The following is a 27,327-nucleotide window of genomic DNA, read 5'->3' on the forward strand; positions in this document are numbered from 1 at the left end:
ATGTTCCCTCAGCATAATACTGAATTTAGAGAAATACCGCCTAAGTGCCAGAAGGTGGCAGCTTTGTACCACTTTGGACTAACAAATCAACTTTGCTTTGCTGAGAGCCCCTTATTACATGTTCTTCTTAAGACATTCAAGCAAGGAGCCATCTAAAGGATGGCTTTAAATGATTTATTTTCTAATACAATCTTGATGAAAAATGACCTTTCAGAATAGAAGTAATAAGTTTGGTCCCATTTGGTTTAAATCGAAATACAAGGGCCACTATTCAAAAAGCTGCAGATTTTGGAAACTAGCAGATTTATGAGATCCGACTTTTACGAATAGTAAAAAAAATACATCTAAAAGTAAAAAATTCATAGCCGTGCCCTTGGAATCTATAAAGATACAACAGCTGCTAGTTTAGAGCTTTGAACTTAGATCTGAACTTAGATCTGAGTATAGAAAGTAGAAATTTGGGACATATTTGGTCATGCTAGGTGTCTGGATTTATTTAATAATAGTTTCTAGTCCCCAAGAATTTTAATTTATTTCCAAGTACATTTGATAAAGAAAGAGAGGGAGAGGAAAAGAAAGAGAACAAGAGTGAAAGCTAGAGAGAGACAGACAGACAGAGGAAGAGAGAGATAGAGGCAGAGAAATTAAAGTTGGAATCAAGTTTTAAGGATTATATTTCAGAACAGTAAGCTAAGAAATATCTTTTCAAAGCAGTAATTTGGGGGAAAGTATATAACTATGTTGAAGTTATATCCTTTTGTCCACTTTGGTTCTTTCAAAAAAAATTAAAATTTTAAAATGTTCAATAACATTTTCAAATAATGTCAGGTACAAAAAATGAAAGCAAGTAAGAGAGAAGCAAACAAATTTTTGTATTGATTTGCATGATTCTCAGTAACATAATATGACACTGACAAAGCTGGCTCCTTTCCTTTTATAACTGGATCATTGTATTACAGGCTTTTCCCTCTTTTTTATTAGGTTTGGCAGGTTTGTTTCTATATACAAGTATGTCTGTGCATTAGAATATCAATTGAGGTCTTCTGAAACATTGCAGATAGCTTGGAACTAAGAAAACAAAACAGATCCTGAGTGGCTGAAGTAGATTTAAAAAATGTGTGTGTAACATAATTTCATCAAATATTACATATATGCTGCCTCCTAAGATTTCTATATATATATATACTTTAGGGAAGACTACTGATAATCAAATAATAGATATTAAAGTCACCAAATATTTCCAACTGTATTTTGGGCTCATGTCATAGAAACATATACAAAAGTTGCTATAAACTAACCCTTTTTGAAAGCATTTGTCACATTATAATCAAAGGGATTGCCATCTGAATAACTACATGATTATTTATAAACCAGTAAGACTTTTGAAAGCCAGAGTGAAGAGAGAAAGATAATTTGCTAGAAAAATAAAAAAGGGAAATTAATTAATTTAGAAGGAATCAATGAAGGTTTTGTGGTCTCCACAGCATTTCTGTTGCCGTATGGTACATCTAATTCTTTATTTGGAAAGTGTTCAATGCAGTTAAATAATGCATTATCAACTATTTACATATTTTCTTTTCTTTTTTCTTTCTTTTTTTCTTTCTTTTTTTTTTTTTTTTTTTTTTTTTTTTGTATTTTTAAGGCTGCACCGGCGGCATATGGAAGTTCCCAGGCTAGGGGTCCAGTCGGAGCTGCAGCTGCCTGCAGATGCCACAGCCACATCAGCTTGGAATCCAAGATGCATCTACTACCTGTTCCACAGCTCATGGCAATGCCAGATCCACAACCCACTGAGTGATGCAAGGGATTGAACCTGCATCTTCATAGATACTTGTGGGGTTGGTAACCACTGAGCCATAATGGGAATTCCCACTTACATATTTTCAAGATTCCAACCAAAAGATTTGTAACATGACATGTAAATAAGTTCAGAAATGTTACAGATCAAGAGATCTAGAGAAAGTCTATAAAACCAAGACCTAAGTTCTACTCATTTGGCCTCATAGGTCTTATCCTTTGATGTCAGCAGAGAGACAAAATGAAAACTACTCTTCTTTGAAGATTTCTTGAATGATTAAAGATAGACTGTGACTCAAGATTCACTGAAGTCTGAGAACAGAAAGCATTAATTCTTTGATGGTATTCACACAGGAAAGAAAAAAAATGTATTAATTGCAAATGAAGGCTGTCAGATCTGAAATCATCCACCTGTTCATTGTGTTGTTATAACCACACAATAATGCCTGTCACCCTGGTTTGGGGTGAAGTGATTCTGCTCTCTAAAGGGTTTGTTGACATATATGCTAACGACTTAAGAGACTGCCATAATGTTTATTCTTCCCAAATTTTAATAATGAATACTTGTGTGGTTCAAAGGCCGTGGGCTAATACTAGAATCTATAATTCTATTAATTTATATTCCTAGAAGTCTCTTTGAAAGAACAAAAATGAAACTCTTAAATTCTGGCGTACCCTAATAGAAACATCAGATAGCTTTCTAGGGAGCACATTGCTGTTTTCAATCAATACCCCAAATAACAATTCAAAATGATAGTGTTGGAGCCACTCAGTTCAGATATTTTACTTCATTGCTTTGACAATCATTTGACTTAACTCTTTCTAGGGATTAGGATCATCTCTCATCTCTACTCTTGAAAATAATGGTCTAATCTCTTGACAGCTTCCCTGATTGTTAGCAGCCACTTTACAGTCACAAGGTAATTTACCTCTTTCTATTTTTCCTGTTTAGTCAAGAGCATTCTATACACATAAGCTTAAATTCATCCCTGCTCTGAATGCAAGTGTATTAAAGCAGCCCTAGACCAAAAGTATGCTTCTTTTTAGTGCCCAGTGATATAGGGAAGAGAAATGAATACACTTCTGCTAAGCCCTGTCATTTTCCTTGGCTGGGAAAATACTCCCAGTGTGCTCGAAATAGACAGCAGACATCTTCCTTGTCTCAGAGTGACTACCCTGTGGATGGTAAACCTAAATTAAGTTGATTGTGTCTACTAAAATTAAAATAGAAATGACAAATGGCTTGCTTTTCACACCTATAGTTACTTCTTAATCAGCTTTTTCCACTCCTTAGGCAAGCACTAGTTAAGAAGATTCCAGTTGCATAAAATAAGAATACATGTTATTATTATCATAATTCTCATTTATTTAGTACAGAACAAATCCTGAATATCATGCTCAAGCACTGTATTATTCAATAATATTTATCGAGCACATACTATAATCAGATTTTTGAGACGTACAGCAGTAAACAAGATAGATGTGATCATCTGTCCCTCAGGAGGATATAACCTAATTATGGATAAAGGGGTGTAAACATGTGCAGCATAAGTACTAGAGGAAATAAAAAAGGTGTCCTGGTTACAATGGACACACATCACAGAGAACACTGAAATGCATGTGGAGGGTAAGTGAGGGAACAGTTCAGAAAACACCTAATTCATTTAATAAATAGTTATAAAGCGCCTACCATGTGCAAGGTACTATGATCGGTGCTGAAATAGGTAAGCAAGAGGAAACTCCTGTTATAATAAATATTATTATCCATTAAGGGAGATAGGTAATAAACAAATAGCTATGTAATTGTAGGCAGGGATAAGGAAGAGTTAGCAGTGTAATACAAAACAGGGCTGGGGCAGGAAGAATGATGGGGTGAGGTGGTCAAGGAAGGACTCTCTGAGTGGACATGAGTGACAAGAGCCAGTGAGACAAGGAGAGATCTGAGGAGAAATCTGAGGAAACAGTTGATATAATGGCCCTGAGGTTAGGGTATCCTTGCCATTGTTCAAGTTGGAGCAAGAAGCCCAGCCAAGGTCAGAGTGAGGAGGTGACTATGGGGAATATACTTGAGAATTTGCCAGAGGTCAGACAGAATATGTGGGTTCTGGTAGGTATGGATCCATCTTTGGATTTTTTTTTTTTTTTCCTGATTGTATTGGAAAAGCTTTGGAGGATTTTGAGTAGGCAAGTGACATCATTTGACTGATACTTTAAAAGTTGTCTCTAATTGTCTTACAAAGAATATGGTACAGGATGGAAAGAGGTTAGACAGAAGATTGGATAGGAAGTATCACAGTGTCCAGGCAATGATAGGGATTTGGACTCATGTTGTAGTGCTGGAGGTTATGAAAAGTGATCAGATTCAGGACCTATTTCCAACATATTGTTGCCAGGAGTTCTCAATGCATTATATATGGTGTTTGAATAAAAGAAAGAAAGCAACAAATACACATAGGATTTTTGCCTGAAAAATAGAGTAAAAGGCTTAGACTTTTACTAAGTGAAGAAGCAAGTTTTGAGACTTGGAAATGGAAACTAAGGGGAAATGGCAGCAGTTCTATTTTGGAATTACCAAGGTTTTAGAGCAGTGACCTTACCTGAACCTGAAACATGTGGTAGAATTAACCAGAAATATGAGAAGAAATAAAGGGATGGGGTTTCACTTTACCCAGAGTCCCTCAGTCCAGATGCAAAATTTTAACTTTGGTCTGACTCCACTATCCATAGTCTTTCTACACTGTTCTGTTTCATCCTTACCGGCCTAACGTGCAGTGATAATGGTTTGCCTATTGCCTTGTGGTGTCTTTAGAATTTCACAGTTTTATGGAAACGGAGGGCAATAACAGCAGTACATTAGTGCATGAAACATGAATTGTAGCCAACCGTGCCTGGCATTATAGGAATGTTTCCAGACTGAATTGTTGAGTAGGCAAGCTCTTCCAAATCATCACTCTATCACTCAATAAGGCTTGAAATAAACTACAGTTTTAAAATTACATTTATTTTATTTGTTTCATGTCTTCTTTTTAGGGTCACACCTTCGGCATAAGGAAATTCCTGGGCTAGGGGTCAAATTGAAGCTGCAGCTGCCAGCCTTCACCACAGCCACAGCCATGCCAGATCTGAGATGCATCTGCAGCCTATAGCATAGCTCATGGCAATGCCGGATCCTTAACCCAATGAGCAAAGCCAGGGATAGAACCTGCATCCTCATGGATGCTAGTGGGGTTCTTAACCCACAAAGCCACAATGGGAACTCCTAAAATTACATTTATAAGGGAGTTCCAACTGTGGCCCAGCAGGATCAGCAGTGTCTTGGGAACACTGGGGCACAGGTTCAATCCCCAGCCTGGCATAGTAAGTTAGGAAATCTTGTATTTCTGCAGCTCTAGTTTAGGTCATGGCTGCAGCTGAGATCTTATCCCCTGGCCTTGGAATTCCATATGCCCTGTGGAGGCCAAAAAAGAAAAAAAAAAAAACATTTATAAGACATATGTGTGTGTATATATATATATGTATACACATGTATTTTTTATGTAATGAATGAATTAATTTCCCCTGCACTGGGATGTATCTGCTTTATTCAGTTCTACATTGACAGAATTAATTAATTCTGTCTGGACATGAAAACAAAAATCCTGGCCCATTTTGAATTTAGTCTAATCTTGAGAGCTTCTCTTGGAACATCTCTTGTCAAACTTATAACCTACAGTGCCCAAGCAAACCTTAAAGATCAAATAAAAATATGCATTTATATAAACACTACTACTCCTAATCCTAGACCTCAGTCTCATATCACATATTAGAATTTTCCAATAATTTGAGAACTATCAGTTGCTCATTAGTTCTTACTAGACACTTATTTATCTATTCAAGAAATTATTGCTGAACATTTGTTGCTCCCTATACTGTGGGAGAAATGGAAAATAAGATGCCCTCCCTGAGTTCTAGGAACTTAAAATTCAAAAGAGACTGCATGTACGTTCAAACTCAGACACCTGCCTTGGGCTATTTGAGCTCTTCTGCTCTCCTCTATGGTTGCACATAGTGGACACCCATCCTTACCTGATCTGAAATGCTCTTCTCATCATCTACATATCGTCCTCCCTTTTGTTGTTTCAGCTTCTTGACTGCACAATTTGCCAGGTAGACTTTCATTGTAGCAGTTATAATTTTATGCTGTATTTGTTGATTTTCTTTTCTCAGTTTTTCTACCAAAGTGTGAATATTTGGGGAGTAAATATTATTTATATAACTCCATATACTTTAGGCCTCATGATGTGCTTAGAACATAGTAATTACCTAAACAATACTTGTTGAATGAGTAAATGAATTCAATATTGGTATATACTATACGGAGGCGGGTTAATTTCAATCATTAAATGTCCTTCATTTAAAGAAATTAGCATATGTTTAGCCACAGAGTTGAATAATCAAACAGCTAAATGATTGTTTAATTATTTTATATTTACTACTGATTCTACCTCTAACTTACAATTAAGATTTGAGTTGGCTTAGCATGAGATTGAGCTCTCTTTCAGAAATTTCATGTTGCAAAATAAGGAAAATAAAGTGCTCTATATTTCTAGAAATCTTAGAAATCTGCCCAAATGTGGATAAATTTACGTGGATCAATTTATATGGTTCTTTTTTTTTTTTTTTTTTGCTTTTTTAGGGCTGCACTTACAGCTTATGGAAGTTCCCAGGCTAGGGATTGAATTGGAGTTGTAGCCGCCGGCCTACACCACAGCCACAGCAATGCTGGATCCTTAACCCACAGCCTCATGAATACTACTTGGTTTCATAACTTTCTGAGCCACAAAGAGAACTCTGGCTCCCTAGGTTTTAAAATTGGTACACAGACCTTTAGTATTTGACTATAAATCAGGTAGCTAAAGTTATGCATGAGATCAAAAGGAATAGGTTTGCTAGGGAGATGCAGAGAACTGTTTTCTACTGGTCATCGGAAAGCATCAAGCAGAGTTCCCGCTGTAGCACAATGGGATTGACTGCCAACTTGGCACAGGTTAAGGATTTGGCATTGGCATCTGTGCTCAGATCTGATCCATGGCCCAGAAACAGCATATAGCAGAATCCAAAAAGAAAATGAAAAAATGAAAGCATCAAGCTAAACATTCAGAAAATAAAGTCTAAATGGTTTGATGATTAGCAATGTGGCTAAAGCTGGAAGAAAGCACAGTAAAACTTATTAGCTGACTGATTTCATTTTCATAAAGAAGATACTAAACTGGTTATTAAAACTTGGGCCATGTCTCAGACGAAGATGTAGGGAAGAGCTGAAGTAAAAGTTATCATGTGCAAAGACCAGAAAGTACGTGGAATACTTTGAGATTAGATAGAACTTTGGTGCCATTTGCTTAGTTGGAAATTGAGTGATTTTTCTTTAAAATAGACTGGCTTCTCAATGTGGGAGGGCTTTCAATGACATGCTAAAGAATTTTTACTGAGTCATGATCTGTGGGCAAAATGGAGGATCAAGGTTTTTAATACTTGACATGATTGGTTTTGCCAAGATTATGCTGTGACAATATCAAGAAATACCTCAGTAGCTTGGAAAAATCCATTTTTGATTTTCTAGCACATAGCAGAATTCCTGGAATCTTTTAGTTGCCCAGTTAATCTTTGTGGCATGAATGAATAAATGGCCAATTGCTGGATAAAGAAAATTCTTGATGTAGAATAAGAGCTGGGCTGCTATTTAAGCTGTTAAGGCAAGAGTTGATGAATGAATTTGGAAAGGTGGAGTCATATTGGAAGGCAAATTTGACATAGAATTTAGTTATTGTTTACATGGAAAAATCAGGGAGCAAAGAAGAAAAGAGTCTGTGGCAGCCTTGAAATTTCTGTATTCTCTAAGAGAATATAAGAAGAGAAGCAATGGAAGAGAGGAAAAGATTATGAATTTACTATTTTATTTTATTTTATTTTATTTTATTTTATATTTTATTTTTTGTCTCTTTAGAGCCACACTCACAGGATACGGGGGTTCCCAGACTAGGAGTCAAATCAGAGTTGTAGATGCTGGCCTACACCACAGCCACAGAAATACGGGATCTGAGCCATGTCTGTGACCAACACCACAGCTCAGGGCAATGCTGGATCCTTAACCCACTGAGTGAGGCCAGGGATCAAACCTGCATCCTCATGGATACTAGTCAGATTCGTTTCTGCTGAGCCATGACAGGAACTCTGAATTTACTTTTAAAGTGTTTGACTTTGTGATGGCTCTAGAACATAGTGAGGTCTAGTAGAAAGAAAGCTCAACAGAAATATTCATTTTGTCACTTTAGAAGGCATTAGCCTAGTTGAGAGTTTAAGCCAGAATAATGGTGGATGTGATTTCTCTGAGAGACCATGGCCTGGATCACCTGAAAAGACAATTTTGGGACACCATAGCCTCTTTGCCTGGGGATCTCTTTCCCATCTCACCCAACTGATGAACTTCTATCATGGATGAATACATAGCTTAAACTTTACCTTTTTGGTGAAACATTCCTTTATTCTCGCATTTTCCCTCCTCCTTTGCTCCTCCTCATCCTACTTTTCCTCTCCATTATGATCACTATCACTGTGACTTATCCAGTGTGGTAATCTGTGGCTGGTACACTGCTGAGCACATTACATCCTTTACTGTGATGCAGTTAATTCAGGTACTTCTATTATTCCCTACTGCACATGTAAGTTGAGGCATAGAGCTAGTAAGTAAAAACAAAACAAAACAAGAACACATAGCTAACACTTGATAAAGATGAGATTTGAATTTTTCACCTAATCTAGAGACTATATTCTTTCTTTTAGGTCATTTTCATTTGCCGGGAGATCAAAACTGTTTATTCATGCAACTGACAGCATGTGGCATATCATCTTGCAAGTTATCAAGTCTCCATGTTTGCTCTCTTCACTAAAGTAGGAGTTCCTTATGAGCAGGGATGTTCTGATTAATTTTTGCATTTTCTAGCAGTCATAATGTTTATTGGAAAAATGAATTTATGAGTGAATATTTAAGATGTAGGTGGGAGAAAATTTGTCAGGGAAAGAGAATGTCAATAGACAATTTGTGATAAGAGGAGAACAGGAAACAAAAAGAATTTTAAAAAAGATCAATAGTATTGAAAATTCTTCATAGTTGTGACTTAGTGTTCTTTAACTTCTCTTTTAGTATTTTCTCAACTGTTGGTGCTTTTTTTCTCTTAATGTGCCTTCTGTTATTTTTCAAGATACATGAATTCTGATTTTTTTTTTAAATTGCAGAGCATTGCCACTAAAATCTAACATGAAAGGCAATATACATATAAAAGTTAAAAGTGGTCTGGCTGAAGGGTAGGACTCTTTGAGCTCCACTCACTCTTTCTCTCACAATCTCAAAGTTTGCCCTGAGAGTTTTGGAAAGTGTCCTTCTTGATATTTCCTTCCATTTACATTTGCTGCTTTGAACATACGTTGTGTGTCAGCTAAACTGAGTGAACTATTGACATTTTTCATTCCTTCAGACGTCTCTATTTTTAAGCATGCTCTTCCTTCACGTGGAAATATCTCCACTGCCTTAACCCTACTCCTTTTATGCCTGAGTGACTTCTAGACATCTTTCAAAATTCAATGTAAAGATTATCTTCTCCACAAAGCAGTTACTCATCACCCCAATTTCTCTGGATCATTAGACTGCTGCATATCTTTAGAAAGGCCATCTTAAAGGGTGTGTGCCTTCGTGTGTGTGTGTGTGTGTGTGTGTGTGTGTGTGTGCGTGTGTGTGTGTGTAAACATGCATTGGTGTTTATATGTGTTGCTAGTGACTGTTTAATTGTCTATACTAAACTTTTTCTCAAAATTATGAGATTATTAAGAAGTACTGTCTTTATTCTTGTTAATTGTAAAATATGGTACTTACACACCTTAAGCATTCAGTATGCTTTTGAATGAAAGAATAAATAAATTTTCTCACATGCCAACGGTGTTGGAATTCCTGCTGTGGCACATCAGATTAAGGATCCAGCATTGTCTCTGTGAGGTGGTAAGGGTTCAATCCCCAGAACAGTGGGTGAAGTATTCAACATTGCTAGACCTGTGGCTCAGGTCACAGTTGCAGCTTGGATTCAGTTCCTGGCCTGGAAACTTACATATGACATGGGCAAGGTCAAACAAAAACAAAAACAAAAACAAAAATGCCAAATCTGTCAGTTTCACATATTCTCTATCAAAACCATTAATCAACATCTTACTGTATTTTTTATCAGGAAAATCTAAGATCTATACTAAGCTCCTCAGACTTCTTTTTCCCCTTTCCTCTTTCGATTCAACATAATTGTTTTCTTAGGCATGTTAGAACTTATGGTGAGTCACAATAACTACCAGCAATTGTGGATCCTAATTTCTAGAAAATTCACCTCAATACTGCATGACACAGCAGACACAGGTGTTTGGAAAGTGAGAAAATGGTGGAACTCGTCTCCATGATCAAACCACTATTTTCCTACACATTTTTTTGTTATTCCTTGTGGAAAAGTTGTGTGTATGTATGTATGTTCATGTACACATCACTTGAATATGGTAATAGGAAATGCTCAAATCCTATTAATGCAGAAATGTAGAAATGTTTGTACATTTCTCGATACCTCAAGTAGGTGAGAGGCCGATTGGCATTTTCCTGAACATTGCTGAACTTCTGTTACACTTAAGTGCAATTGACTTATTATATGGGCTAAACCTGGTATGGCACAGTTAGAAAATACCTTCTGGAAGAAAGATAAATGTGCCTGGTGTTAGTGGGAGAAAAAAAAAGAAGGCATTTTCTCAGTCTAGTTCCAGAGCACCTGGGCCAACTTAATTAACTGCCATCTCTGATCTAATTCGTATAGATGCCTCCTTCTGTTTCCAGATCATACATGGTAAGAAATACAGGAACTCTGATGGGAACAGAAAGCTGAGTCTGATTTTTTTTATTGTTGTTCTTGTTGTTTATCTCTGTAATCTTCCTTATCTATCATTCCTATATGGGTTCAGGCTTCTCCAGGGCATCATCAGGGTCAAGGGAAGAAATGATTAAAGTAAGATGCACATGATAGTGTTATGACAATTAGACCTTCTCTTCTGGCTTTGTAACAGAACCAAAATGCTGATCTATTTGTGCTATTTCCTGGGTTCTTAGGCAAACATGCTTCTGTTTCCTTCCCTACTGCATCTTTCCATTTGCTGTATTTGTTGCATTTGCTGACTCTTCATCCTCATTTTTCCCTCGGAAGGTAACTGTGGGGTTGCTTCACCCACCAGGTAGTATTTGTTAGTGGGATCCTTTCAATTCCACCAGCACCAGAGTTTAGATACTTTGGTGAAATCTGGTGAAACACTCAGTCACCCTTGCCTTTTCAAACACTGCTTCCACTTTTTCCTTTCTGTCATCCTGCCATTTTAGGCTACTTTTGCTTTGAGATGCATCTGGGAGAGAAGAACACATCCTCGCTGGTCTCAAGGCTCCACAAATCCCAGAGGACATATTTAAGCTTTTTATCAAAACATTCTTTCACTCTTCTCCTGTGGCAGCAAAGGATAGGCTGACCCATTTCTTTAGAAATATTCTAATGGGGCATAAGATTCCAATCTGACTTCTTTAGAGCTTCCTGTTCTATCTGTGGCTCACTAGGGGAGGTAAGAGAGAAAGCCAGGCAAACTTAAATGTTATCCATCCCATCAAAGAAAATTTCCTCCATGGTTTTCTAGCCTTGTCTTTTATCAAATGAAGGCAAGAGTCAAGTTGTCGGAGCGAGTTTGCATCCCCTTAAGAAGTCTTTCAAGAGTGCCTGGTACTTCTCTTTAGATGTTAAAGTTATTTGGCACTCTTTTGTTTTCATATTTAACAATTGAAGTGAAATTCCAAGACAGCAAGGAAATTCGAAGACAATTCCAATTTAATTCATGTTGTGTATTATTTCCTCTATGTCTCTGAATTTCTCTGTTCCACAGCACAGTTCCAGACACATCGGTAGTAATGTAAAATAGTAGAGGGTTCAGTAAGCCTACCTATTAAGCTTATTTCAGTTAAAACATAAATAGAAAAATATTTGGTGCAAGTTTATTTCTCACTGTAATTAGCATTTTATGTTGTAAAAATACAGAACTTCTGTTTAAGCAATTAGACTACATAAGCCTTTTCTTATCCTTAGTAATTTGTATTCATTGAAAAGCACATGTCCTTGAGATTATTAAACACCACATTACAGCAATTCAAGACCTTGATATGCCATTTCTTTCCTTATTTGACTGAGATTATTTGGCTATGGATTTAAAGAAAGTTTTCTGCACATATTCATTTCTATATGACTATGTACATTGTGAAAAAAAGAGCCTTCTGTGAAATAAGATGAATGAACTTTATGGAGATAAAAGTAAACTAATCAGAATCTATAATTCATTCATGTAAGCCCACAGATCATTGTTCTGTAAGAAAATATAATGATAATTGAAAGCATTCCTTAGCAGTATACATGCAGTATGAGATATCACTACTATGAAAATGACAAGTATGATAAAGTTTGGATGAAAAATTTCTGGATTCCTAGCTTGAATAATTATTTGGAAGGCTGTCTACATTGCTTTTTTTAAAAAAAAATTTTTATTTTTATTAAGAATTTTAAAATTCTAATTCACTTCTATGAATTAGTACTATATCTACTATTTACTATTTAATGGTAGGCTATTCCTACCATTTCAGAGAATTTTCATACAAGGATGGGAATTGGGTTGTTAACTGAAATATCACATTTTCTTATTATTTATGATGAATAAAAATTTCAGCCTCCCTTTCTTTCCCTATCCTGTAAAGGTATTTATTTTATTATTATTATTATTTTTGTATTTGTATTTTTAGGACCGCATTCATGGCATATGGAGGTTCCCAGGCCAGGGGTCAAATCAGAGCTGTAGTTGCTGGCCTGCACCACAGCCACAGCAATGACAGATCCAAGCCACATCTGCAACCTACACCACAGCTCACAGCAACACCGGATCCTTAACACACTGAACCAGGCCAGAGGCAGAACCTGCGTCCTCGTGGATACTAGTCAGACTTGTTTCCACTGAGCCATAATGGGAACTCCCCTTTCACAATATTTATGATTAAAGTCATGGTTATCTTGGAGTTCCTGTTGGGGCACAGTGGTTAACAAATCCGACTAGGAACCATGAGGTTGTGGGTTCAATCCCTGTCCTTGCTCAGTGGGTTAAGGATCCGGTGTTGCCACGAGCTGTGGTGTAGTTCGCAGACACAGCTTGGATCCCGCATTGCTGTGGCTGTGGTGTAGGCCAGTGGCTATAGCCCCAAGATTAGACCCCTAGCCTGGGAACCTCCATATGCCACGGGAAGCGGCCCTAGAAAAGGCAAAAAGACAAAAAAAAAAAAAAAAAAAAAAAAAGTCATGGTTATCTTATTGTCTAATAGGTGATCCAATTGATTATGATAAGTATTAAAAACTGGAGGGGTCACATTTAAGCATTTTAATGCCTCCCAAAATAAATGAAATGGATTGTTTTAATCATTTGATGAAAAAATTTATTTTTGTATTATACTGTATCATACCTAATATAGTACACTATACTATATACTCTAATATGTAGGTTAATGGTATTCCAAAACAGGATATAAAAGGAAAGATCATCTACCAATATTGCCAATAACTGGTTAAAAAATATGGAAGGAAGGAGAAGAGTTTCCTGGTGGCCTAATGGTTAAAGATTCAGTGATGTCACTGCTGTGGTGTGGGTTTGATCCCTGCTGGCTAGAAAAAAAAAAGGAGAAGAAGAAGAAAGCAGAGCTGCTTATGAGATTGATAAAAGGCAGTACCATACAGTTAATTTACAGACACCTGATGATGACTAAATATTATAAATGAATCTTCTCTTAGTTGACTTGCTCATGTTAAATAAAGCAAGACTTCCTTATACAAGAGTGACTTCTAATTGCAGAAGAACTTTGTGGATACTATTAAAGACAATATAAGGCATGCACTAATCATCTTAGTTGATAAGTCTGATAATGCAGTAGAAATCAAAGGTTAACATTTCTTCATTTTTGCTGAAATGTAGAAGTTCCACTGACACTTTAAAAAATCAAGACTATTTAAAATAGTTTGAAAATGGTTGCAAGCCAACTCTAAAATCATTGATGTTTAAGTCTCTTTGTATTTTGGATCTTCTCTGTGGTCTCAGCATAATGTTTTAACACAAATAAGAATGTAATATAAGTGAGAAAAAGCCAAAGAGAGAGAGAGAAAATCAGGTGACAGGAGACTAGAAGGAACTTTGGAAAATAATGTCATTCAATGTCATTTAGGAAGGAGGATGCTCTAAGAACACTTGGGCTCTGGAAGTTTTGTTCCTTCTAGACACAAACAGTGACTAAAAGGAAAGAGTTACTCCTAGTGTCTGAAGATCATAGGACAAGGAACAATATCCTAAAGCTCAGGGGAAAAATAGTGGATAAAAGAAAAGATAACTGAACATAAAAGGAAATGAGCAGAAGGGACTTTAAGGAAGACCAAAGATATTATACTACAAATGTTCAAGAGCAGAACATGTACTACATTAGCTAGGATGACGTAGGAAATGGATTATTAACAAGGAAAAGGAGAAGTTATCCTGGTCTTTCTGATTTTATTTTCAATATAACATTCTCTCCTGAGTCTGATTGGATCAAAGGAGCAGAACTTCTGGACAGATACCATAAAGGGATTTATAGGGATTTGACTTAGCACAGCTGGTATACAGTCTTGGCGAAGCCATTTTTGGCATCTGCAAAAAGAACAAGGGTGTAATATGGAAGAAACAAGAACAAAATAGAACCTGTAAAGGTGAGCAGAAAGCCACAAGCCTTGACTGGAACCAGCCTCAATTTCTTAACATGTCTGTATCCCCAATTTCAATGATGGCACTAGTTGATCTGTAGAAAAAGCAGGTCTCCTTCTTCTTGGCCCAGCTCTTGAAAAGCCAGAAGGAGGATCCAGAAGGAATACAATTTCTACAGGCCTGGCTGTTTTTCATGCCAAGCTGGTAAGCCAGCAGGTAAGCCATAAGCATGCAAGTTGCAACAAACTTCATCCCCTGCTTCAAATTTCAGAGTGTGTAAAGTGAGATGCTGCTCCTCTGCTTCCACATTCCATACCTCAAGACTCTCTCTGTGGCCCACAGTAACCTGGAACCATGCAGGTAATGAACTTCTGGGAGCCACTGTTTCATCTTAGTTAAATGGATAAAATGCTAATCCATCACAGTATATTTTCAAGCTTCATCTATTAAATTGTCAGTGAGATACAATAAAAGATGATCTTGTGCAGTAGAGCTGAGACTCTGAATCAGAATTAACTGGGAGATTGGTTAGAACAATTTACCTCCAAAGTGTCCAGTTTAGTAGGTGCACTAATTAGGTTTCTCCAGAGAAACAGACCCATATAATGTATGTTTATGTGTGTATTCACCATTTCCTTAAATCTGTGTGCCTCTGTGACTATGTTTACATATACACCTTGGTACATATGGATATATGGTATATTTATACACACATACATGCAAATATATGTAGAGAAAGAGATTTATATTAAGTATGTATGGTTCACGTGATTACGGGGGTTGGGAAGTGTGAAGTCTGCAGAGTGGGCCAGCAAGCTAAAGCCCCAGAGAATTGATGTTGCAGCTCTGAGGATATTCTGAAGGCAATGTTTCTTCTTCCCCAGGGGACCTCAATCTCTTTTTCAAGGTGTTCAACTGATTGGATGAGGGAGGCTCAGCTACACTATAAAGGTTTTAATCAAAGTTTACTGATTTGAATGTTAACTACATCTTTAGAGTGACTTTCACAGCACTGTCTGGACTAGTGCTTGGCCCAATATCTTGGTACTACGGCCTAGCCAAGATGACACATAAAACTAACCATCACAATAGGTCTGAGGTAGGACTTGACAATTTGCATTTCTAGCCAGTTCTCTTCTCCCAAGCATACTATGGAAATCCTTATCTTCAATTGACTGGGCCTACTTAACTTTTGTGCCCCACTCTACATGGACACCAGTTGTCTAGGAAATGCAATGTTTTGACTGGTTGAAACCATTCATGGTTATTTTAGGATAAATGAAGACAATGGGAAACTTGCTGAAGGATCAAATGATCTGCTACAAAATAACATATCATATGAATTGCACTATATTAAAACAAAAAAGAGAATGTAACTTCCCATAAACTTAAACTTTGTGTCTTTGTTGCTAGGGAAGCTCTTCCCTAGTGTTCAGGTATTTGAAAAGCCAAGGTAATAATCACAGAACTGTCAGCATATAGGGTTTAATTTGAAACTGTGGTGGGAAGGGTTTTTTGTTTGTTTGTTTTGTTTTGTTTTGCTTTGTGTTTTGATGCCACAATTATCACCAGGCAGAATTGGTACAATCTCTGGGCTTCTTAAAAAAAATGGAAATCAGATAGTGTGGCTCTTTATTTGAGAATAATTTTTAATTGTGAAAAGTTCTTAGGAACCTGCTTAAGGGAATATTCCTGTTTGTTGGGGCCACAGAGGGGCCTTTTCTGTAGGCTTTTTGAGTGTTGTAGGAAGTGGACTGCAGAAAGAAGCAATTGCTTTTACAATCTAATTCCTTTAAACATTTAACCACTCCTCCCCAAAGTGTACTTTAAATTATAAAATCAAGCTGTAGTTATTCAGTTGTCTAAAACAAACTACCTTCAGTTATGCTCAATTATTACTCTTTATATTGCAATATTAAAAAAAAGCAGTGCCTGTCAATAATTTAAATTAGAGGTTTACTTAATGTGCCTCTCCATACCATCACCCAGAGAAGCGTTATAGAGTCTTCTAGTATGGGCTCATGGTCCCTCAAGTGGTGGACACCCCAGCATTCCCTTATGAATCCTAGGGGAGACACAGAGGAGTCGGTAACTAGGCAGTGGGACAGATTTAAGGCATGTTTCATTCTCTCCTTGGCAAATACTGGTGGGCTGTGCCTGCCTTCTGGGAGTGGTGTGAAATGCAGTTGTATTGCTGAACATGAACACTGTCACATCAGTCTCGCAGAAAATTACAGTTGTGGGTGATACATACCCACCTTATCACTATCAGTGAGATGTTTGTTCCCAGTAGTCTCTCAAGCCTCTTCGTTGTCTCTGGGTAGATGTACCTCAGGTGATGCTAATGGGAGTCTGGTATAGGCTGCTAAGAAGGATCTTCTTTCTGGTCCTGGGCAATTCCAAGTCAGGGTACTGACTTTCTTACATGCCCGATCAAATGATCTTGATGGTCCAACATAAATAACTTATATGGTTTAAAAAATGGCATATAACAATCCATTTAATCATCAAGCACTTTCCTGAAGATTCTTTCATAATTTCCCTGCCAGCAGAGCATTTCACTGTGTTATCCACAGCATGGCAGGTGGGCCTTCATGGTCCCACTATCAAATGTAACCACTATCAAACTGCAGGTGGGAGGATGCATGCTTTACAGAGGACAAGGAGGTCTAAGCAAGGAGGTTTGGGAGTCTGCCTTTCTAGATGTCTGACAATAACAGAAGCTATCATCTCTTGGATGATTCAGATGTCTCAGTGTGCTAGCCACTTTACATGTTTCACTTAAATGTTAATTAATTTCACTTAATTGTGATAAGCACCCTGGAAGAGAAGTATAATGGGGTTATTTTAATATCAGATATTACATTTAGAAGTGCAAAAATAGCTACTCTGTTTTCTTATAACTGAGTTGCCCTTCTTTATACAACCTACATGTTACTAGCATATGAGAATGGTTCAAGGGAAACTAAATATATTCCCATTTGGGATATTCATCTCAGTTGAACCCCAACATATACATCTCTTCAAGGCAAACGTGCAGACTTTTGGATCTCTTCTCTCTTTTCCAGCCCTGTGGTGGCCTGTGTGGAGAAGGTTAGGGACATTAGGTGACCAGGAGACAGTGGAGGGAAAAGAGTTTAGGACCCATTCATGAGGTTCTTGAACATTAATTTGGGTTTTTATTGCCTTGCTGATACCCGGTGCTTCAATCTAGAGCTTGTTAACCAGAGTTATTGCTTCTCAGCAGAGTCAAGTTCATCCTTGTGAATGGGAGCCTGCCTTTATCTTGCTGGTGCTTCATGTACTTTATACTGAAATTGCCCAATCTGAGATCCTTGACTAAATATTTTCATCCTCCCTTAACTCTCCCCTGACTCTCACCCTGCTACCTCCTCACATACTTAGCAACACTCCCTGGATATTTTCACTACACAGCAGTGACCTTAAGAACTTGTATTCTTTTCTCAGGCGTGTGGAAACCACTAGAGAGCTTTAACATTATATAGGAACCAGAATGTTCTGGCAAGCTAAACTTGTGCTGCTCTGTTGTTTTTAATTTGCAGCAGCCGTCCTATTTCAGCGTGTTCTATGAGGTGTTCTATGAGGTGGTTTCTTTCTCAAAATTCTGATATTATATTGGCCCCAAGCTCCATCTTCCTTCTTGACTTTTGCATCAGTCTAAGTCATCTCCTTGATCTGAGAATTCCCTTCATATAAGAGAATTCTGTTCCTAAAAGATTAGAACACTTATATACATTGTTCCCCTCCCCTCTCCTAAACCTTCTTGCTTCCGGTGGAATTGGACTCAGTCCCACTACCTTTGATTCTTTGGGGCCATATAGCTGCCTGGTAATAATGCTGCCAATGAATTTACCTCCCTGTGTCCATGGCCCTTCGCAAATAATTTTGCTGCTCCTGCCAACAAGAGGAGTCAATTCATAAATTCTAATATTGTCTTTTAAGCAGTAAAGAGGCAAAGGCTAGAGAGGTTAAGTATTTACACAGAGCAGTGAACTGAGCTTCAGCAGTAAAAACTCTAAAGGGAAGAGGGACAGAGAGATTTCTTTGAAAAATTAATAATTTTGGAAGATCTAAATGTTCCAGCATCTCTCTTTTTGATTCAAGCATTTTTCTATATAATATATTCCATATTCAGTTGATGAAATGATTAATTTTCAAACCCAAGACTCTTGATTAAAGCATTAATCACATGTAGCAAATTAGTTAAGCCTTAAGATTCAAAAAAAAAAGTGTGTTAGTTTGTGTTGTCTATTTTCCAACCGATTGCTGCCTCTGCATGAAAAAAAAAACAACACCTTAGGTGTGAAATATTAGCACAAAATATCACAGCATCTTGGTAGAATGTTATTTTCTACCCAAAGTGTTTTAGCCAACAGTTCTCCTATTTAAAAAGCTCTCATTTTCCTCAGTGGTTAACATTCTTCGTACTTTAGTTACAGTCTTTAAAAAAATAAGCATCTCTCTGTAGAACTCTGCTGGGTAACATAAATCTGATTTGTTAATGTTTAGAATTGTCAGGCAGAAATGCAAAATCTTTGGGATAGAAATGCCTCTATGCTAGAGATATTATTTGGTTGTGGAAATTTTGCCTTTAAACCTACAGTTTAGATCTTGGCCAGACTAAAGGAAACTGATATCCCTGAAGCATGGAAAAATGCTATAAAGTAAAAATAGAGGTTTTATTAAATTAAATATAATGTATGCATTGGTAAACCATATTCACATAGTAAAATCAAATAAATTTGGTATTTTAAATTTCTTTGCTAATATATAAATTCATTTTCATTAGAAAAATATTTTGTTCCAGTTTAAAATAAAGGAAAAATGGTGGTCCTCCAAGAGATGAATAAATTTCAGTTAAATTATTTTTATAGAATTAAGTATCTTTTTAGCTTATTCTCTGTATATGGTCATATGTTTGAACTGGAGAGAAATATGTAATAGCAAAATTTGAAGACAATACTTTTGTCTTCAATGTAATTATGTATTATTATAAGTTATAAATGTTTTATAAGTCTTTTTTCAGAAGAGTAAGGTGAATATTAAAAGAAAGATGGCAGACACCAGATTCTGAAAAATGTTTCACTTCAATAAAGAACTCATTATAAAGTAATTTTTTGACTTTGAGTTAAAAAAGATTTAAAAATTGACCTGGCATTTCCTTTGTAATAAGATTGATCTTTTGAGCTTACTGAACACATTTTGTTGGAAGGAAATCATTGTCTTTTTAAGGCTTTAAATAAAGGCTTTAAGTATTCTGTGGGAGGATAAATGTAATTGCTTTATTTCATAGATTTGGAACAGATTGTATGAGATATTTCTACAAGCTTATTGAGACAGTGTACTTCATAGATCTACTGTCTTATTCTGCTATGTGTGGCTCATCTATGAAGTGGTATCTTATCATAACCTCTTAAAATATTTGCACAAGGTGAGGCAGAGTTGGATTATGAAATTGGAATAGTAGGAGTAGAGATTAAGGTAGAATTATGGAGGGGAGACCATGTGCATGGGGAGCTGAATTAACTTGAGAGCTGACCCCTGAGGAGGAAGAGCAACTGTTTGACTCATTATGTACAATCTTGTGTCAGACCAGCTTTGTTTTTCTATGCAGTTTCAAATTGGTCAACAATATGGACATTAGGTATCTTCAAGTAGCAGTGATACATGATGTGATGTTAGCAGAGTGGCAGCATTTCATAGAGGTGATATACCTATAGGGGAAAGCCCTCAGGAAGATGCACCAGGTATGAGCCATGCAGGTGGCAGACTGAGGTCTGAGCAAGGATTCAGGTGCAGAAAGAAGCTGTAGTTCTAGGAAGAAATAGAGGAAGAAAACCTCACTTGGTGCATTTAAAACTATCACATGAGTTTCTAAACTCTACACTGGTGAGGACAGGAATATATTTCCTGTCTTGATCATGATGGATTAGGTACTGCCTTCTTAGTTTGCACCTTGAAGATAATGTGTTTATCATGAAAGTTGGGCTGGGAAAGAAGGGAGAGTATCATTTGTGGCTGGATGGGGATGGAGGTATTGGAAAGTTGAGGGGTTTAAGAAGAAAGGATTTGGAGTTCCCATGTGGCTCAGCGGATTATGAACATAACTAGCATCCATAAGGATGCAAGTTTTATCCCTGGCCTCACTCACTGGGTTAAGTATCTGGTATGGCTGTGAGCTGTGGTTTAGGTCACAGACGAGGCTCAGACCCTGTGTTGCTGTGGTTGTGGTGTAGACTGGCAACTGCAACTCAGATTAAACCCCTAGCCTGGGAACTTCCATATGCCCTTACCCTAAAAAAAAAAAAAAAAAAAAAAAAAAAAAAGAGGAGAAGAAGAATTTGCTTCCTTTAAGATAATTCTCCAAAACACAACCTTCTTAGGAGGAGAGACACATTGACATTCAAATTATAGCTCTTTTTTATGTTATTGCTCCCCTGAAGATAGAAACTCACTATGGTTCTGAAGAGGAGAACCATTCTAAAATATATCTGTTCCAACTTTTTACTTTTTATTTATTTATTTATTTATTTGTCTTTTTGCCTTTTCTAGGGCCGCTCCTGTGGCATGTGGAGGTTCCAAGGCTAGGTGTCCAATTGGAGCTGTAGCCGCTGGCCTACGCCAAAGCCACAGCCAATTGGGATCCGAGCCGCATCTGCAACCTACACCACAGCTCACAGCAATGCCGGATATTTAACCCACTGAGCAAGGCCAGGGATTGAACCCACAACTTCATGGTTTAGTCTCTGTATGCTAGACCTTTATGAATTATTTGGCAGATAATGCTAGGACATTTTTGTTACCTTTTTTAAGTTACAGGTTACATCTCTATATATATATATATATAATCGTGAACCTTAATTAAATTCATGAGTTAAATTATACTGACACACACAGTCACATTATAATTTCATGGAAGCTTTAAGTTTCTTTTTTGATTGCCCTCAGATGTCTGTGACCACTAAATATTTTTGGTAGTATTGACTTAAAATTACATTGAGGTGCTCTCTGCTTGCCTGAAGTCAATTTTTTTTTTGAATTATGCAACATTAGAATTTGCAAGTAGAAGACTCAAAGCATTATCTTCCCTTAACACTGTATTTTCAATATTGAACATTTTGAAAACAAAGCTTTGGTATACCATTTGAAGAAAGATCTATCTTTCATTAGAACGTTGGGATTGTATTGAGTATATAACCTCAAATACTCAGTATTTCCTCTACACAATATAAAAACAGTTGATTCTTATTATTCCTAGATTTCATATTTGCAGATTTGCTTACAATTTAAAATTGTAACCCCAAGGTCAGTACTGGTGGTGCTTTCATGGTCATTCATAGACAAGCTCAGAGCAGTGAAAAATTTGAGCCACTCAATGCATACCTTCCTCACTGAGGCTAAAAAAGATGATACATTGCCTTCTTGTTTCAACATGAATACTATAAACAACATCCTTTTTAGTCCGATGGTTTCTTCTTTTTTTTTTTTTTTCCATTTCTGTGCTTTTCATTGGTCATTTTTCTGTTTAAAATGGCCCCTCATACTGCCAAAGTGCTGCTAGTGATCCTAAGCACAAGAAGGCTGAAATGTGCCTAATGAGAAAATATGTATGTCAGGTAAGCTTTCTTCAGGGATGAGTTATACCACTACAGTGTTAATGAAATGATATATAGTCAATAAGTCAGATGTCTTTAAATAGAAACACACATAAAACAAGGATATGTATTTATCGTTTTATAAAAATGTGACCAGAGTTTGGCAAGAACCTCATTCTTCATTTCCTTTAGGAACAATGATTCACCAATTTGGTGACTTAGTGAACATTCTCTGACTACTTTCCCCTCTGAGAGCATAACTGCTGAAACGCCAGCTATTCCCAGATTGTTTCTTTTCATTCAACAAAATATCCTACAATCTGACATATCTTGCTATAGTCCACTGTTAATCTTGATATCTAACTCTATCCTTTCCAAGATGCCTTGACATTGTGATGGGGCTCTCTCTTAAGAGAACCATCTGCTACCTTTACTTGGCTTTTGCTACCACAATTTGAACCTTTCCTTATTGCACCATGGAGAATAGATCATTAAAAACTCCAGCCCCAATGGCCTGACTATAAGAACCTGGCAATTTATTAATCCTATTTTGAACTGGGATTAATGAGGTAGGTCCAGTTGCATGAATATCTCTCTGTTTTTGAGGTAGAACCTGAATCGATTTTTGAAGGGATGTGTCAGTAGCCTCTGACCAGCTACCCAGCCACAAAACTAGAGTTGAAGTTTTGGGGGAGATGAATTGTAACCATCTCCAGGGACTCTTTGGATTTTTCTTAAGTAAATCACACTTCTTAATCAACAGGGCAACATTGGCAGTGTTATTTCCTATTAACTGCTAATAGAAACCCCCAGAAAAACAAAATTCTGAAACTGCAATCAGTATACTAGCAGGGTACTGGAAACCGGTGATTTCAAGTTTAATGGGGCATTGGCTTTTAAGGAGTTCTGACTGTCTGCTAGGCTAATATCTTTATAGAGATCATCTCATTTAATCCTCCCAGCAATCTGATGATGTAGATACTATCATTAATTTAATTTCTTCAGCTCAGGAAACTGAGTTTTATAGGGGTTCAGCAGCTTGTCTAAGGTCACAGAACTAAGCAGTTAGGATTTGAATGCAGATAGTCTGGTTCAGGAGCTGGCATTTTTCTCTACAACATTCTTTTTTTTTTTTTTTTTTTTTCTATGACACTCTTGCGCTCTACATCTTCATTTATACAGATTCTTCCCAAATGCATCGAGCCCCAAATTTCACACCCAGTTATAAAAATATAAGGCCATATTAACATTAACCTGAATGATAACATCATGACAGGTGGGCTATTCGAAAGCACATTTTAAAAGAAATAAATGCTTCCAAGGGAGGTCAGTGCTTGCTCACTAATCCTTCGTTTTTCCTTATCAACCAGCACCAAGTGATTAACTTGAAGTCAAAAGTCCTTCCTTGAAGCTTGTCCTCAATCTCTGGGCTGGCTCAGTTTCAAAGCTACCCAGGGCTGCTTATCTCTAACAGATGGCTATCTTCCCTCTGACTCAGCTGCAGTGGGTTTGTTCACCCTATTTAGGCGATTTGAAGCCAGTGAATGGAATGGCTGTTATTTTTCCTTTCAAGCACTGAGAGACCCTGAATACATTCTCCAGCATCCTTGGGAGAGAAAAAAAAGAAATTCCTATCAAGGACATCTTGCTACAGAGGACATTAAACACCTGTGAGTTTTTTCCACCAATCTGAAAAACTACTCATTTCACACTCATTTATCTCCACTGTCCCAAAACATATTTCATAGTGAAAAAAGAGCAGTCTTAATTTATGCAGAATATTAGTTTCCATCTCTATCTGCTTATGCTTTGCTTTCAGTTTATAATTAACTTCCAGAGTTTCCAGACATTTTCTTAAAGGATTTATGCTTCTTATGTGGACCAATAAATTTTGGACAAAATGGAATAAAAAATTAATTTTAATATAGCACTCCTAAAAAAATTGAGTTGTGTTATTCACTGAAACAATTCTTGAAACTGATAAGAACAACCATGGATATTGTGATTTTTTTCCCCCCTGATTCTGAAGGAAAACCCCTTTCTAGGGCTAGAGAGATGATAATAAGAATACCAGTAAGGAACTATCATCATCATAATAATAGCAGCTAGGTGTTAACCCATTTCTCTGTGCCCTGTACACTTTGTGTAAATCATCATAGGTAAAGGCTTTTAGCAGGGCTGGATCAAGACTCTATGGGGTCTCAAGCTTCTATAGTTTTTCAAAAACCTCTTTGAGAATATGAATATAAAATTGGGTATAAAAGTAAATATTCAGAATAGCACAAGTTATCACAATAAATTAGAGATTTTTAAAAAGCTCATAAAAAAACATAATATAATTCACAAAAAATACTGGTTTAAAATATTACTTGTTTGATACACCTGTAATTTTTTTCCCTTACTTTCTTTGATGGGACACTGATGTCCTTATCATTTGAAATTATGTTGTACTATCTTTTATCCCTAAGAAAAAATGGAAATGGACCTACTCTGATATTATAAAAGTGTTTATCACTTTGACATAATAATAGTTTTATAAATAGACTGAGAGATTCTTAAAGAAGGGGGATGCCTGTGCTATTGATCCTCATCTGCTGGGATAGTGACTGGTGTTTAAAATTCACTGATCACATCTTTCATGGATAAAGGAGTAATTAAACTATGGACAGGGGTTAAGTTAAAAGGTGAAATAGTTCAGCTAGGAAATTACTACTTTGGGTGTTAAGAAACATTCCAGACACCTCCCCCTTATCCAAGGCATACAGAATGCACAGGAATTCCTAGTGAAGCCTCTTTCATGCTCAGCTCAGTCCCTCCTGAACCAAGCAATATTATGGGGTTAAGCCAGAAACCTGGGCCCAGATGTGCTATGTGGCTCTATATTTCTGTTTTATAGGTGAAAATACGTAATGAGGACACTTTTCTGATCTTTAACAAGGAGGCACAGCAAGGAAAATGCTGCAGCCTGCCCTACTCTCTTGACACTCACTCCAATCTAACCACCCAGAAAATCTACCTTGGCATCAGCTCCATGGTCTTTACAAATTACCATTTACATATGTTTTCACTGAACTCTTCCAGAATCCATTCCAGCAATGTGAAAAAAGAAGGAAAATAGAAAGAAAACACATTTTTGTAAGATCAAGGTTTTCTCTTTTTCCTTTTAAATAAAATGAGCTGGGAAGAGGCAGAGAACTTTTATGATTCAGTAATGGCCAAGATATGATACACTCTAGCTCACAAATCAAAGAGCCTCAAGCTGCAAAAGCTTCAATTTTGAAAAGAACAGCTCAGGGCCAGGCAAAATGTCATCCTTTTTATAGGTTCAACAAAATTCTTCTGTTTTTCATCTTGCAACACAAGCATTAGATCAGCTCTTCAAGTCCCTGGGATGTCTAGAATACTGACTTGTGTGCACTTTCTAAAACAGAGGGTCAAGTGCGAATAAATGCTACAGAGGAAGAGGAAATAACTGTAGAAAGAGACCCAAAATGTCTGAGTAAAATCTTGACTGTTAGGAATGTCGTGTAGAGTTCTTTGGTGTCACATAAATGCCTCCCTAGGACTTATCAACATGTGTGCTCACACTAATGAGAGTTGCCAGCTTAGAAGACAGTGGGGTCTGCAGGCAACGTCATGTTACAGTCTGTTCTTAGTCACATTTAAAATTTGGCACTAAAGGATAAAACTGGCTCTAAAGGTTTATTATTGAGAACAAAATATTTCAAAGAAAGAACAAGCTCTGAACTCAACCTAAACTTCATATCCACCTATGTTTTCTGACTTCCATGATGACACTTAAGTCTGACATCCCATAAGTATACATTTCAAGTTTCCTTTTATTATTTTCAATGAATTTTAAGATTATTATATTCCATTTTTTTAATTACTTTTTTTCCACTATAAAGCTTTATTTTTACATTTACAATATAGAACTAAGGAGAATTAGTTACTTCTTTGGGAAGGGATAGCATAATATTTAACCTTCAGGATTCCATGAAGCAGATATACCTTAACTCAGTGGATTTCTTATTTATTCATTATCAAATGGTGGTTGAATACTTATTTCCTACTATGTATATAAACAGCACCAGTAAGTAACCAAGTTAAAAAATCAAGACCAAAAATGAAAAGACAGAGAACTATAGTTCAGATAAGGGAGAAAGAAAAACCCCAGTAAAACCGCTAAGTGATCAGGAGATTCTCAGCTTCTAGGAAAAAGACCTTTAGACTGTTGATGCTGAAGTTGATGCAAGACATTGGAAATAAACTGGAGGCAAAAATGGATAATTTACAGGAAACACTGAGCAAAGAAATACAAGATATAAAACTTAAGCAAGAAGGGATGCAAAATACAATAACTGAAATAAAAAATTCACTAGAAGCAGCCAACAGCAGAATACAGGAGGCAGAAGAACAAATAAGTGAGGTGGAGGACAGACTAGTGGAAATCATGGATGCAGAACAGAAAAGAGAAAAAAGATTGAAAAAAATGAAGAGAGTCTCAGAGAACTCTGGGACAATGTTAAACACACCAACATCCATACTATAGGGGTGTCAGAAGGAGAAGAAAGTAAGGGACAGAAAAAATATTTGAAGAGATAATAGCCAAAAACTTCCCTAACATGGGAAAGGAACCACTCACTCAAATCCAGGAAGCACAATGAGTACCATATAAAATAAACCCAAGGAGGAATACACCAAGACACAGAGTAATCAAACTGACCAAAATTAAAGACAAAGAGAAAATCTTGAAAGCAGCTAGGCAAAAGAAACAAGTAACATACAAGGGAACCCCGATAAGGTTATCTATCGGCAGATTTTTCAGCAGAACCTCTGCAGGCCCGAAGGGAGTGGCATGATATACTTAACATGATTAAAAGAAAAAAACTCCAACCAAGATTACTTTACCCAGCAATGATCTCATTCAGATTTGAAGGAGAAATCAAAACCTTCACAGATAAGCAAAAGCTAAGAGAATTCAGCAACACTAAACCAGCTTTACAACAAATACCAAAGGAACTTCTCTAGACAGAAAAGAAAAGGCCACAACCAGAAACAA

The 27,327-nt window shown here is 36.8% G+C and overlaps 1 protein-coding gene across 4 annotated transcripts in view; it reads left to right on the plus strand.

Moving 5' to 3' along the window:
- The window catches only part of LOC102165580 (uncharacterized), a 1,236,614-nt gene that overhangs the window by 299,546 nt on the left and 909,741 nt on the right, over positions 1-27,327 (plus strand). Inside the window, exon 2 of one of the 4 annotated variants that reach the window (XR_014821705.1) lies at positions 8,617-8,724. The exons of the other annotated variants lie outside the window; for them this stretch is intronic. The gene's annotated coding sequence lies outside the window, so the exon portion shown is untranslated. The remainder of the gene's footprint in view (positions 1-8,616; positions 8,725-27,327) is intronic. 4 annotated transcript variants of the gene reach the window in all.

Source organism: Sus scrofa, chromosome 1, assembly GCF_054392235.1.
Source record: "Sus scrofa isolate SSC_HxYL_T2T_F1_AM1 chromosome 1, Sscrofa_HxYL_maternal_Yorkshire_Landrace_v2.0, whole genome shotgun sequence".
Taxonomy (NCBI): Eukaryota; Metazoa; Chordata; class Mammalia; order Artiodactyla; family Suidae; genus Sus; species Sus scrofa.